Source organism: Podarcis vaucheri, assembly GCF_965113315.1.
Source record: "Podarcis vaucheri genome assembly, chromosome: 5".
In the NCBI taxonomy this organism is placed as follows: Eukaryota; Metazoa; Chordata; class Lepidosauria; order Squamata; family Lacertidae; genus Podarcis; species Podarcis vaucheri.
This window is the reverse complement of record NC_138763.1, coordinates 17,264,636-17,279,286: the sequence shown is the minus strand read 5'-3', so window position 1 is coordinate 17,279,286 and position 14,651 is coordinate 17,264,636. Positions and strand designations below refer to the sequence as shown.

Genomic DNA, 14,651 nt, shown 5'->3' with positions numbered 1-14,651 from the left:
CATAACAATAATAAATAGAACATACTTAGCTGATTGGGAAAGTCATGAATCTTAAGAGGCTGTATAGTATACATGGAGATATATGCCATGACTTACTATGGTATCTTAAGTATATTTATCATAGTTAAATTTGTTTTATTTATTTCTTTTCTTCCCCATCTTTGTCCAGCTTTTGTCCAATAAGGTGATCATATGTCTAAAACCATGCTTGTGGAAATAATTTCAAAATACAAAGTGGGAAATTCCGATCTTGTGGAATTGGTCTTCCACATGAGCAAAGAGGGAGGAGAGAATATATTGGGCTGGTTTTCTTTCTCTTTCATCCTCCTCACTTCATCCTCTTCCTTGCCACAAGTGACAGCTGTGCCCATTGATGAGCAACAGGGGGGATGTGAAGAGGGAGAAAAAAAAAAGCCAAACATATTTCACCTGCCTCCGTTCAACTAGAGATGCAAAGGCCCAGGAAAAAAACACCAGAAAAATACTGTATGTGTGCTTTTTTTCCAAAGACATGTTTTGTTTTGTTTTGTTTTGTTTTGTTTTGGTTTGTTTTGGTTTGGTTTGGTTTCAGAATATGAATAAAAGTTGAAGACACTGTGTATTCACTCCCCACCAAAGGATATCAAAAAATTGCCTCTCTAACACAAGAGCAAGATACATTTCTGCCTCTAGGGGGCACTGCCTTTGTCACAAGAGAATGAAGAAGGATTTTGTGTCTTCTTTGGTTATGGGCTTCTCCTTGTTGTCATAGTTAGCGAATCTATTTCTGTCTTGACTAGGCCTCAAAGAACTGGTAATGGAAGAACCTACAGAGTAACTGAATTTTGTTGCGATCCAATATATTCTGCTGCAAAGACAGAAACTGGTCTATGTTAGGAAATACACCAAATGAAGAAATAAACTAACATGTGAAAAGATGACCCTGCTGAGCTAGAGCTGGGCACATATGGTGGCTGGGAATGTCTTAACTTGGTCATCCCAGAAAATCTAGGGTAATATTGTGCACTTAATTATTAAAACACTGAGTTCAGCTAAGTGGAAACTTTAGTTATAAATGCAGTATTTTCCTAGACAGATCTCTGAGCTGGATCTTATATTTTTTATATTATTGGCACTAAATTATTACTTAACCTTTGACTCTCCAGATGCTTATGAAATGCAAGTCCCATCAGCCCTAGCAACAATGGCTAAGCAAGATTTTCCAGGCTGCATGAAGCATTTGACAGTTCAGAATTGGGGAGGCTTGCAAGTGATCCCTGACTGTCAAATGGGTGGGGAGCACCAGCAACATCATAGCAACCAGCCTGCAATGTGGGGCGGGGGAGGGACCCACATTCTCCTAGATCTTTCACAGTCCTTATTACAGCCTCTCCCCCTGATCCGAGCCGCTTGAGCAGATGTGTCCCACCAATGGACTTTCCATTTCATCTTTATGTAGACAAATCTGCTCCTTTCTGGCCGGGTTGCTTTTAATTCCTCCATCATATATTATCCAATGATCCAACAGTCTTGCAAACTTCAAACTTGTACCTACATATCACGACCTACTATGCTTTGATTCAACTCACTTCTTGAATATATTTCAAGATGAAGCATGTCATGTCTGAAGCTCCATCAGCTGCATTAGTTCACCATGCTGAAATCCTTTGAAAGAAACAACTTGTGTTGATTTGAGCAACAATTAATCATCACATAAATAGAAGGGATAGTAGTTGCAGTTGATAGGGAAAGTGATAGTTGGTTTTGTTGAGAAATTCTCCCTGTTAGGTTCTAGTATTTGAAAGCATACCTTTAATTTTTGTATGAACACAATATGCCTAAATTGGTACCTGGCTGCTGTTGAAATGAAGTCATATTTTGAAGAAAACCCATCACATACATCCAAACACTAACACGGTCATGGATGGGGATACTCAGTTAAATAGATGTTTGTCTAGAAGAGTCATCATCTGGCTAGCATCTCTGCTGAATGTTTCTAAGCAGCTAACTGATGTATACTAAACAAATTTGGTTTGGCTGCAGCTAAAGCCGCCCTGTGGAAATTCTCAACATACATTTGTTTGATTGAGCTGTCATTTTCAGTTGATCTGCTGATGATCTGTGTCACTTTGTTTAAATGTCCTTGCATTTTTTTCTTTATACAGCAAAAAAGAAGAAGAAGAAAAGAGAAAAGAAAGGCACGCTTTCTGTGATGGATTAAATGAAGGTGAAATTCGAGAGTTACTCCTGTTTTCGATTTCTGTGTTCCCAGACAGGTGGGTCTGGAATGACAAAGAACTTCATACGCCAACACTTGAAAAAACAGAATAGAGTAGATGCCCTTATGATTTAAAACATCCACAGATGTGTCAGCTTCCAAATGCTCCTGTTTTAGGAGTCACTGGAATCAGTAACTGGAACAACAAATATTATTTATATAAACTGGGGTAGCAAAAGATCCTAACCTTACAGCCACACATCAAAATCTTTGCACAGGGAAAAGCCATCATGCACACAGCACTTTACAGTACCAACTATTTTTGCTCCACAGAAACCTCTGTGTCTGCATTTTAATGTACTCCAGTTCTCTTCTGCCATTGCTTCAAGCCATTGCAGTTTTCGCACCCTCAATACTACATCCTCATTATACCACTAACTCTGCACCCCTTACTTATGCCCTCTATTTTGTCTTATTTGGCCTTCCCCCAACTACTTAGCCTTCCTGCTACCCCTTCTCTATGCCTCCCGGTAGTAGCTATGGAGCAGGTCTACTACCGGAAGGAGTGTATGAGCAACCCGCTACTAACTCACATGGCACATCTCATCCAAGCCCACTATGCATAGGTTTGAAAAAAAAATCATTCTAAATATTGAATTATGTACAGTGGTAACTTGGGTTACATACGCTTCAGGTTACATACGCTTCAGGTTACAGACTCTGCTAACCCAGAAATAGTACCTCGGGTTAAGAACTTTGCTTCAGGATGAGAAGCTAAAGTGGTGCTTCAGGTTAAGAACAGTTTCAGGTTAAGAACGGACCTCCTGAACGAATTAAGTACGTAACCAGAGGTACCACTGTATATTTTAAGCATTTTCCTTAATTTAAAAAAATATATTTCTAGGATTCCACAATAAAGCTAGGAAAACTCTAACAAGGCATTTCCAGAGGTCTTCAGACTTTGACCATCATTTGATTCCTTTAAAAAAATTCTGATAGACATGTTTACTTTTTAACATCCATGGCCGGAGGATTTCAATACACAAATGCAGCAAATCAGGGAGGTATGCACTCTTCACTTGTCAGGAGAAAACTGTTTACATGAAAATCATGATTGTGTATGATTAGGCTGAAGCAGAAATACTGTTTTGTGTGTGTGTTAATATTTATTACACCAATGACATGCCAGGGATAGACACGGAAACATTTAACCCACAGGCAGGTTAGTAGGAGAGCCAACAAGGTCCTGTCCAGATTTTTCATTGAACATTCAGTCTTATTTAATGGCAATTAGAAACTGGGGGGAAGCTGCTGTTTGGGGAAATATAAATACAGTTCTCCAGCATGCATCCTAACAGTTGGATATGCAAGGAAGCTTTCTAGCTCATGGCACCAGAGGCCTCAACAATCTAGGATTTCCCATTGTAAAGAAAGCAAATTGAAGCTGAAAGGCGCAGTAAGGCTTGCTCTACCTTGCTTTGATCTTCACATGTTTTCCATAATGCCTATATGGGGAAAAAGAAAAAGATGCCCCAACAGAGATCACCAATGTGGTCTTCATTGGTGATCATGGTCACTATGGTGCCCATGGTCTCTGGTTTGGGGGCCCTCATGATTTTTATTTTTATTTTTGCCTGCCGTGTGTGTGTGATTGAGAGAGATGCAGTTGGCCATAAACAGAGGCAGAGATATATGTTGAGCATGTGTCGTGGGAAGGCAGAAGCTAGGAATGTGGGTCTGTGTATGTATAGCCTGAGAGGGAGTGATGCACTTGGGCAGAGAGGGACATGTGAAGTGTGTGTCCGTGAGTGAGTTTTTAACCTGCTATATTAAAAAATATTAAGGAAAATGTTTAAAATTGAAAATAATTAAGGATAAAGAAATTACAGACATGTATAATATAATATATTATAAAATAACCAGGGGAGGAAATGGAGGGAAGTTAAAGAATCTGAGTTATCCCAAAATATGGATTGAATATGGTGTGACAATGTTTTATTTTCTTTTTCTTTTTTCTTTTAATTGTATTTGTTTGTTATGGTTTATATGATGATAATGTTTAAATGTGAAAATTAATTTAAAAATTATAAAAAAGAGGAAGTGAGAGGAGGAGGATCAATATTGTGTGAGCTCCACAATCAGGACCAGCTGACTTCCCATGGCAGCCATTTTGTGACTTGGGCCCACAGTATTTTCTCAAAATTCAAAGTGTTCTCACTGGTCCAAAAGTGTTGGCAACTGTGTCCTACACCCATGTAGACAGGAACTCCTTTGTCAGCAGCAAAACGAGGAGACTATCCTTTTCTCCCTACACCCATAAAAAAGGGGAACAAACTAAAATAAAGTGACCAGGGCTCAGGAACCGTAACAGTGCTGTTAAAAGAAACCACCAAATAAGAGTTCAGGGACACCACTTTATCATGAAATGGTTGAGGGCTGCTCTGCATACTTCTCTGTGGGAAATGCATAAGATGTAAACACATAAAGCGTGTACCTGTGTCTTAGAGCATTAACTGGGCCACAAGACCCAGAAATGTGTACATGAATGTTTAAAGGTATACACATCTTTACATCCGCAGAGTTGTTACCATTTACTTTTTTCCATTTCCATCCTGACTCATCGTCAAATGAGCTCAGGGCACCGTACATTGTGTCCCACCTCACTCCTACTCTGCTTTTGTCCTCACAACAACCCTGTGAGGTAACTTAAGCTGAGAGATTGAGTCAACTTGGGCCTGTGTGGGAAATATGAACCCAGGTCCCTCTGGACTTAAGTCCAATGTTCCAGCCACCTCACTATGTTCCCACAGACATCATTATGCTGCAAGCCTGAGAGTGGCTAAGGTGCATGTGCTTTTCACTCTTCCCACCTTCAAGTATTCTGATGTTCAGTTGCATGGGGGTCTTCTTATTGTCCTTTACAGTCCCTGGTTCAAAGTGGGAAAAGACGATTCTCAAGCCATCAAGGTCCCAGCTCACAGATTCTGTCAGGACATTTGAACCCAGTTGCTTCAGGAAGGAACCTGAAGGGTCAAAAGACACATCCTGCAATAGTTCTCTCTCTCAGTCAGGCCTCTCCATCCTCCTCAGAACACAGAGGCTGGTCCTTGGAGGGCCCTGATTGGTTTTCTACAACAGAGAGAGTTGGGGTCTGTGGTTATAACCACAGAAATGAATCAAGAGAAAGTAGAATAGACTTTATTTTTTCAGTAGGTAGAGATTACTTTAGAATTTTAAACACATACACACTCAAACACCCTGCCAGTAGAAACTAGCAGAGCAGGGAAGAGGCTGGGCCAGAGAAGTCTTTTATTGGAAATTACAACTTTTTATGAGCTGGAGATATTTTGTTTTTAATGTGGGGAAATATTACAAAATGCAAAGGGGGTGGTGGCTTGCAATAGGTACAGTCCACTTTATCACCTCATTCTTCTGGATGTGCAGAGCAGGAGATTTGATCACAGGCCTTCCCAATCAAAGTCCAACTCTCTAGTTACAACTGTAGTTATGGTGTCCCATTGAGCCAGAAGCAGTTTAGTCATGATGGCCAGATGACCTGGAAAGCTGTCTGTGGACAAACATCAGCTCCCTCGGCCTGAAAAGCGAGATGAGGGCCACACCCCATAGTCGCCTTTGACTGGACTTAACCATCCAGGGGTCCTTTTCCTTTACCTACAGTACAGGTTACAGTTGTACCTTGGATCTCAAATGCCTTAGTTCCCGAACAATCGAACACTCACCCGGAAGTGAGTGTTCCAATTTTCGAATGATTTTAGGAAGTCAAACACCTTCCGTGGCTTCTGATTGGCTGCAGGATGCTCTTGCAGCCAATAGGAAACCGTACCTTGGTTTTCAAACAGTTCCGGGAGTCGAACGGACTCTTGGAATACATTCTGTTTGAGAACCAGGTATGATTGTACATGAATTTTTGTGCACACTCTCACAGAACTATGTGTGTCTTAACAACAACCACATGAAGACCAATATCTCCACTGCACATTTATTTCAGTCACTTTCTTGAACATATGCTGAACCTCCCCAACAAAGTTAAGCCAAGGCACGATTGAATAGAAAACCTTCCCTTACTAGCACACACATTAGTAACCTTAGTGACTTCTTCAAGGCCAATACAGAACTTTATGGCTGCACAAGCATTTGATTTCAAGCTTCCCTTTAAAAGCATTATTGTTTGCAGAAATCTTCTATTGAAAATTCACAGTACATTGATAATATTTGTCGCCTACTGTTAAAAGCACAGGAGCACAATCCAGTTTTTTAAAGTTGGCAACCCTATTCCCAATTCCACAGGCCTGTGCCACCATTGCATCTTAAAAAGCAGAGACATCACCTTACCAACAAAGGTCCGTATAGTTAAAGCCATGGTTTTCCCAGAAGTGATGTATAGAAGTGAGAGCTGGACCATAAAGAAGGCTGATTGCCAAAGAATTGATGCTTTTGAATTATAGTGCTGGAGGAGACTCTTGAGAGTCCCATGGACTGCAAGAAGATCAAACCTTTCCATTCTTAAGGTAATCAGCCCTGAGTGCTCACTGGAAGGACAGATCCTGAAGCTGAGGCTCCAATACTTTAGCCACCTCATGAGAAGAGAAGACTCCCTGGAAAAGACCCTGATGTTGGGAAAGATTGAGGGCACAAGAAGAAGGGGACGCAGAGGACGAGATGGTTGGACAGTGTTCTCAAAGCTACAAACATGAGTCTGACCAAACTGCGGGAGGCAGTGGAAGACAGGAGTGCCTGGCGTGCTCTGGTCCATGGGGTCACAAAGAGTTGGACACGACTAAATGACTAAACAACAAAAACGTGCCACCATTAGGTAAGTGGAAATCCAGGGTAGCAAATGGATGGTGCAAAAACCTATCTCTGGACACCCATACAGTTGAGAATCTAGATATTAGCTTCAAGTGACACGACTAAAAGCACAACCTATGACTGTGACACATCTACACAAAAATCAATCAAAGAGAAAGATATTGCTGATTTTTCTGTTGCTTTGACCTAGCTGAGAATCTGTCCCTCTACTGAGCTTGTGACTGCTCAAATGCTTAGTATTTTGTTCTCTAGACATACAGAATCTGAACTGCAAAGCGAAAGAATGAAAAATTCTTCTGAATAAACATAATAAGGGGGGCAGAAAGCAATAATTAAAATGATCCTCATCCTGAATTCATTAATTGCCTTTCACACAATTGTCTCGAAACAAAGTACAATAAAAAGAGCAAAAGCAAGTTAAAAATACAAAAAACAACAACACCACTGATACATTTAAAACAGAAATATCTTCAGAAGTGGGAAAAAGTTCCCAAATAATAGGGAAACTGAGATTTCACTGATACTTTTTATTTTTATAAAAAAAACCTACTCTAAATCCTTTCAGATTATCCTCCCTACTCCACTACCACCCATAGGTCTTGATCACAAAAGACAAAAAACACACTTTGAATTTTGAGATGATATCTTCATTTTTTTTCTTGTTTCCTAAATCTTAAACATTTCAGATGACTGAGGGAGGTGTGCCACTACTTCATTTCCCCTCTCAAATGGCTAAAGATATTTCATTTTTACACTGCTATTAACAAAAATATATTTTTATGTTGGCAAGGGGATTATGTTGGAAGGGAAAGAACTTTCAGCTATTTTCAGGGCTTGTTTTGTGACTGTACCCATTCTCCTTTTTTTGCTACCTATGATAGGCATTGTGTGCTCGCACCCATGACATTTTTATCAAAATATGAGTACTGGCACCTAATTTGTACTTTAAAAACAAACAAAAAACTCTAGTCATATTACTGAAATACCTAAATTAGAAATTCAGTGTACACTTTTCCTTGGAGTATAAACTCCACTGAACACAGTAAGATCTCATTGCAAGTAAACATGCTGCCCAACTACTATCAAAGCTTCCGTCAGGCAGAAAATGTGTGTTTATTTTTACTTAAATGCTGCACTCCGTATTATTTCTGCTTCAAACATAGAAAAGGGAAATTAATGTGCAGTTGAATTAATCTTAGAGGGCCAGCTCCCTCTAGTGGGTTCCCTCCTATGTTGATGGCCCTGGTGGGATAACCTAATGGTCACAGTGCTCTGATTAGGGGTGGGAAATGCCACTTCAAGTTATCACAATTGCCCAGATATAGTATTTCATGGGAAATTGGAATGGTGTTGAAAATTGTAATGGTCACTGGGGGTGGGAGGACATCTTTGGGTTCTCCCTGAGAGTGCCCAAGCGTGCCGTATGGTGACACTGGACTTCTTTCCTCATTCTTTTAATTTCAAATGGGCAATTTTCATCATATGAAAATTTTCATCATATGATACACGGCATACATAAAATTCTCAGGAGGAACTGCATCCAGCTTTTGACCAGACCCAGCTTCAGCCAGGTGGTAGCCTCATGTGCTTCGAGACTATCTTGTTGGACTTGAAAGTGTGCATAAATCAGAAGTTCGTTTGATAAAATTTTTGGCAACAAAGGAATGGGATAGAGACAGCCAACAGCCCATTCCAGTCTTGGAGATTCAGGTGCAGAGTATTGCTGGAGCATTGGAAAACCAGGGAAGAAACCTACACATCTTTGCCCTGCCTTAGTAACTACCGTATTTTTCGCCCCATAGGACGCACTTTTTCCCCTCCAAAAATGAAGGGGAAATGTGTGTGTGTCCTATAGGGCGAATGCAGGCTTTCGCTGAAGCCTGGAGAGCGAGAGGCATCGGTGCGCACCGACCCCTCTCGCTCTCCAGGCTTCAGGAAGCTATCCGCAAGCCTTGCAAGCCCGGTGGGAGTACCCGCGGGCTCACAAGGCTTGCGGGCAGCAGCCTGCAGCCCCCGTGAGTGTCCACAAGCCTTGCGCGCCCGGCAGGAGGTCCCGCCGGGTGCGCGAGGCTTGGGGCGGCAGCCTGTCACCCGAAGCACGGGGAGCCCTCCGGAGGGCTCCCCGTGCTTTGGGCAAGTGTTTGCAAGCCTCGCGCGCCCGGCAGGAGGTCCCGCCGGGTGCGCGAGGCTTGGGGCGGCAGCCTGTCGCCCGAAGCACGAGGAGCCCTCCGGAGGGCTCCCCCTGCTTCGGGCGAGTGTCCGCAAGCCTTGCGCGCCCGGCAGGAGGTCCCGCTGGGTGCGCGAAACTTGGGGCAGCAGCCTGTCGCCCGGAGCACAGGGAGCCCTCTGGAGGGCTCCCCGTGCTTTGGGCGAGTGTCTGCAAGCCTTGCGCGCCCGGCAGGAGGTCCCGCCGGGTGCGCGAGGCTTGGGGCGGCAGCCTGTCGCCCCGAAGCACGGGGAGCCCTCCGGAGGACTCCCCCTGCTTCGGGCAAGTGAGCGCAAGGCTTGGGGCGGCAGCCAGGGCTGGGGGGGGAAATAATTTTTTTTAAATTCATTTCCCCCCCCCAAAAAAATGAGGTGCGTCCTATGGGCCGGTGCGCCTTATAGGACGAAAAATACAGTACTGTCTGTTTAATAATATTATTTTAAATATATTATAAGCCTCATTCGGAACTTTGGTTAATAGGAAAAGTATAAACATTCTGATCAATTAATTAATCCCTCCCTCAACTAGCAAAAGCAAAATATATGCATGTGCCAAATTTGAATAAAATAAGTACATACTGAATCAAGTAGCAAGAATTATAGACTCCGCAGCTACTAAGGGAAGCTAGCTCAAATTCCATGTGTCAGGAGGGAAACTATATATTTTTAATTATTATTATTCTTTTGGAAGTTTCGTTTTCTCAATGAAAATGGAGTCTATTATTACTTCTACATTGGCTACTGCAGCAGAAATCATATCCAGGACAACTTCCTCTTAGGAAGCAATAGTAGGAACCTGTCAGTGCCGAAGACAGATCTATGTCTCTAATTCTAGCATATAACCATTTTTGATTCCATTCTGTTATTTGGGAAACCATCCTGAAGTATGGGCATTGTTTACCACGACATCCAGAGCACCCCAAACCATGCTAGCCTTCCTCTTATCAGAAACAATTTTTTAATGCTGATTAAATATATAATCATTATCTCCTGTCTTTATGGGGAATGTGTGTTGTGTCATTTCCCCTCCTTCTCTTCTCATACATAGTTTTCTAAATAGGCTCAAGGAAAACAGAGTCAATAAAACTAATAAATTTAATGGACCTATTTTTCTGTTGTGGTGGGGACAGAACCCTGGTAACCGGAAAAACTGGGCTAAGATTCGAACAAGGGACACAGGCACAGGGAAGAGAACCACCTATCAGGCCAGAGTCGTACCAGAGTGAAGCTCAGTATTGTGTACACTAAGTAGAAGAAGCTGCCCAGCGTATCAGAGGCCACACTAACTCCTTACATTTAAAACACTGCCATCGGTGCTCTAAAAAAAGTCACATGCATCTTCATTCCCCACTGACAGCCAGTTTAATCTCTAACCAGATCTGGCCCAACTGGATCTGACAGCTGTGGTTCTCAAAGCTGAACTGGTCTGGGCAGCTGAGTGCCATTTTGGATCTTAGATTTTAACATGATTTCAGTAAAGAGGAAGGGCGTAAATCAGGAAGAAGCATGTGGCTCAGACAACTTACATTTTAAAACCCAAGCTATGGTCCGGAGGCACGTGAGGCTTCCATTTTACTGAAGCAAAACTGGCCTGAGTCTGGTTAGGGCCTAGATGGGTAACTATGTAGAAATCAAGCCCATATTCTTACCATGACTGTGAACAGTCATGGCTGTAATTTGTTAAGGGTTCTGAGAGTGGTTAAAACACCCCTATTCCCCTCCTAGAGCTACAATTCCCAGAGTTCCTTGGGAAAGGGGATTTATCGTTAAACCACTCTTGGAATCATTGCTCTGATTACCTGAACTGGAAAACATACATTTCAGGTCTGGACTAAGGCACCATGGCCACCAGTAGCTCCTTTCTGATCGTAATAGTACTGACAATTCAGTCTTTGGCAGTGATAGCTTCTGCTGCAAAAACAGAAGGGAAAGCTACAAGTATGTGCATGTCCTTTCTTTGGATCCTGGCTGTGCTTTCTAATGGGGTACTTGCCATGGTTTTCCTGACAGGCCAGTTGCCAGTTATACTAAAAGCAGCTATCATGACCTTTTGGCTTCACGCGTTGCCAATACCTATTGTACAGGACTCCATCTCTGGCACAGTTTGGAAGAAGGAAGCTGTCCTTCAATAGAGGCACAATATGTGAAACATGGCTGACAACTTTTCTCTTTAAACAGAACAAATCTTTCACTCACAGTGCTGCCTTTATTCCAGCTACAAGGTTGGAGTCTCCTTGAATCTGTTAGAAACCATTCCCGGAGAGAGGAAACAGACACTGTAAATGAACCATGACTCAGTACGTTCCCCTTATACCTGCAAATATCCAATGGGCTCTAAAGAGGCATTTTCTGTTGGGCCTCTTTTCCTCAAACACAAGCTGTTACTCTCTGAGTCATTTGATTTTTAACTAATTCCAGCTATTTTCCATCCTTCTTTGGGAAAGTTTTAAATGTGCTTTCTGTTCTTCTTGCCTCCTTCCTAGTCTTTGTTTGATTGATCGACGAATAGATTGCTGTTTTCCTCCAAGCTAATAAACGAGAAATTTACATATGTTTAAAGGAATGAATATGTGCAAATGAACATTTGCCATTTCTTTTTTATTTCCAGCACAAAATGGCAACTCAATATAATATGGTAAATGTGGTCTCCTGGGAGTAAATCATAAAGAAAACCACCTCACTGCCATTTTCACAGTCTCCTGCCCTACACAATCACTCCCTTGTATAAAGGAGTGGGTTGAAAAAGTACAAGGGACATGAAAAGTATATGGGTTTGGGTTCAGCTAAATATAAGGAGAAGCCTTATGCTATTCTCTCACATTCTCTTCAAACTATAATAAATCCCTCTTCTACAACGCTTGGAAAAACAGATCACTTACAGGTGGTGTAAACCACTAAGATATCATGATGACACCAACACATGCTTAGGGTCACAATTTGCCTAGTCCTCACTTTCTTAAGATGTCATAATGTGGTGGGGAGGAAACAAATATGGTCAGCAGTGCGGGAGAGTCTAGAACAGAAACCACATTTGAACCAAGGAATTGAAGCATTGAGTAAGTGGATGACAACAAGAAGCCACTTACATTTATGAGCATTTTTCAGATGTTCTAACAGAAAACAATAGGCTCATTTCAGACACGGAAATGAATGCATGTAAGATGGATGCTGACCCTGTCGCCATCATGGCATGCCATTTACATGTGAAGGGCTTTAAAATGTATGCAAAGGAGTTTATAAAATGTAAATACATATGGATTTACAATATCTTAACATATTCCAGTGTGTCTAAAGACGAACAGTATGAACATATGCTAATTGTCAACTGTTTTGCCTACTGTTAACCAAGTGGCTGATGGTTTCACCTTGTCCAGGTGATCTTCCCTACATATACTAGGCCCTCCCTTTTCCTTATTTTTTATTCTTTCCTCGTTTGCCCCATGTCATTCCTTAGCCACAATAGGCATGAAACACAGCATGCACTTTCTACGCAGGTGGTAGCTGATTATTATCTCAAGGTAGTTTTCATCCTATAACTCCTATCTACATATGTTTTTAAACACCACAGTGTGTTTTCAGCTAAATCCTCTTGCTATCTTGAGTCGTTGAAATGTCTGCATTTCTCTCTGGAACTATGAACTGTACCCACCACTGGAGATAACTGTGCTGTGCAAAATACCATAGAAACAACTCCTGAAGCTGTACTCACAATAATGAAAAGTGATTAGAATCTCCACTTCATCCATCAGCAAGTAAAGAGAGGGTGCAAACAAGTCCCATTATTTAACCATTCTTTACTACTCTGATTGTGTGTATGAAAGGATTTTTTAAGGGATGACAAATCAAACTAAATTATTTGTAATATGTTACAGTTAAAGATAAGTTACAGTGTTTTTGTAAATCAAAACAAAATGTATTTGGGTTCTGCATCCTTCTGGTTTTCTGCAACTTTCTCACATTTCTCTGATGTGAGATATCAGATTCTGTGCTGTTAAATAACCCACTAATAGCCCCTCCCCGCCACATTCAAGTTATATAGTTTAATAATGGGCATTATTATTAAGCAGGTTCTGTCTGCCTGTTTTCTTGCCTTTCAGTCCCCACCCAAAATTTGGCACAATGAGCAGGTCACACCTACACTTGAGCACGTGTGCACACACACAAACATATAAGTGGTTTTGCTGCATTTAGAAAAGGAAAAAGAGTCAGCATTGCATTTGCTAGTAATGTATGTCCTCCACGACTCTATTTTCCCCCAACTTGTATACTTGCCTAAGACTGGTCATTTGTTACTTGCTACTTCAAATTGATTTCCTTTTGCCTTTGCTTTTTTTCAGCCACAAGTACAGAGACCAAACAGCACAATTTATACCAGCCATCGAGAACCAATCGTTAGATAACCAATCCCGCTACTAAAAATGTTAGAAGTAAAACAATAGTTTAATTTTAACTTGGCTTTCATTTCTTGCTTTACTACAAAAGGTTCAAAGGAAGGCCAAACATTAGAACTCAGTGGCTCTTTAAGCATAATGCCAATTCATACATTACAAAAGAGGCACAGGAACTGTTTCATAGTGGCTTCCATCTGAATACTGGAGAAGCGTAGAACACATGGACTAAGCCAATTGTATGAGGCCTTCCCACTCCTTAGAAGCCCACACTCTTAGGTGAGTATTGAGTGGATTGGAGAGGCCCATGTAATCCTCCAACACTTCACCCTGCTATTCAGTCATGAGCGGAGCTGCCCCAAAGCAAAGGACCATAGTTCACTGGTGGAGTATCTGCCTTGGTGTCTCCAGACAGCACAGGGAAAACCAAGGAGAGCCACTGCCAGTCAATGTTGACAATACTGAGCTAAATGCGTCAATGGTCTGACTCCAGATGTGGTTCCTATGTGGTTCCTAAAACATTCTGCCTGTTGCAGCCCCTAAATGCCCACATCCCACTACTCTGGCACCATCCAGACAATAATCCCTGCCTTTATCTATTTCCCCTGATGGCACTTCATGAAGCAGGGTCACTTCATGATGATGCATGGTGGAACAGTCCATGGACACAGAACATGGCAATATAAACTTGTCTTTGTTTTTGCAATTGGTTTGCATTCAGCAATTTGGATTTAAATCAAAATACTAGTCCGATGCAGAAGGACAAATAGCTCAGTGGTAGAAGGCACATTCTGCACGCAGAATTTACCTGTTTCTATCCCTGGCATCTCCAGCTTAAAGGACATCAGGAGGGAAGCTGGGAAAGACTGTAGCCCAAGACCTTGGGCAGTACAGCTAGATGACCAGATTCATAAGCTGTATGCACACATGAGTGCCACAGCAGGGCTGAAGTGGGGTAGCCATGAGTCCTACTTTATCTTGGATGCCTCAATCACACTATCTCCTTTGAGTACAGAGACTCCATGCAGCAT

At 41.9% G+C, this 14,651-nt stretch overlaps 1 protein-coding gene and 1 long non-coding RNA gene across 15 annotated transcripts in view; one reads left to right on the top strand and one right to left on the bottom strand.

Annotated features, from left to right (window-relative positions):
- The window catches only part of MECOM (MDS1 and EVI1 complex locus), a 495,241-nt gene that overhangs the window by 289,709 nt on the left and 190,881 nt on the right, over positions 1-14,651 (bottom strand). The gene's annotated exons all lie outside the window — the stretch shown is intronic.
- LOC309533349 lies at positions 774-13,682 on the top strand. Of its 2 annotated transcripts, none has more exons than XR_014220153.1 (4): positions 774-992; positions 2,145-2,206; positions 3,102-3,261; positions 13,570-13,682. It is a non-coding gene; the product is annotated as an uncharacterized lncRNA (long non-coding RNA). The 2 variants fall into 2 exon arrangements; XR_014220154.1 differs by having other exon boundaries at positions 2,145-2,255.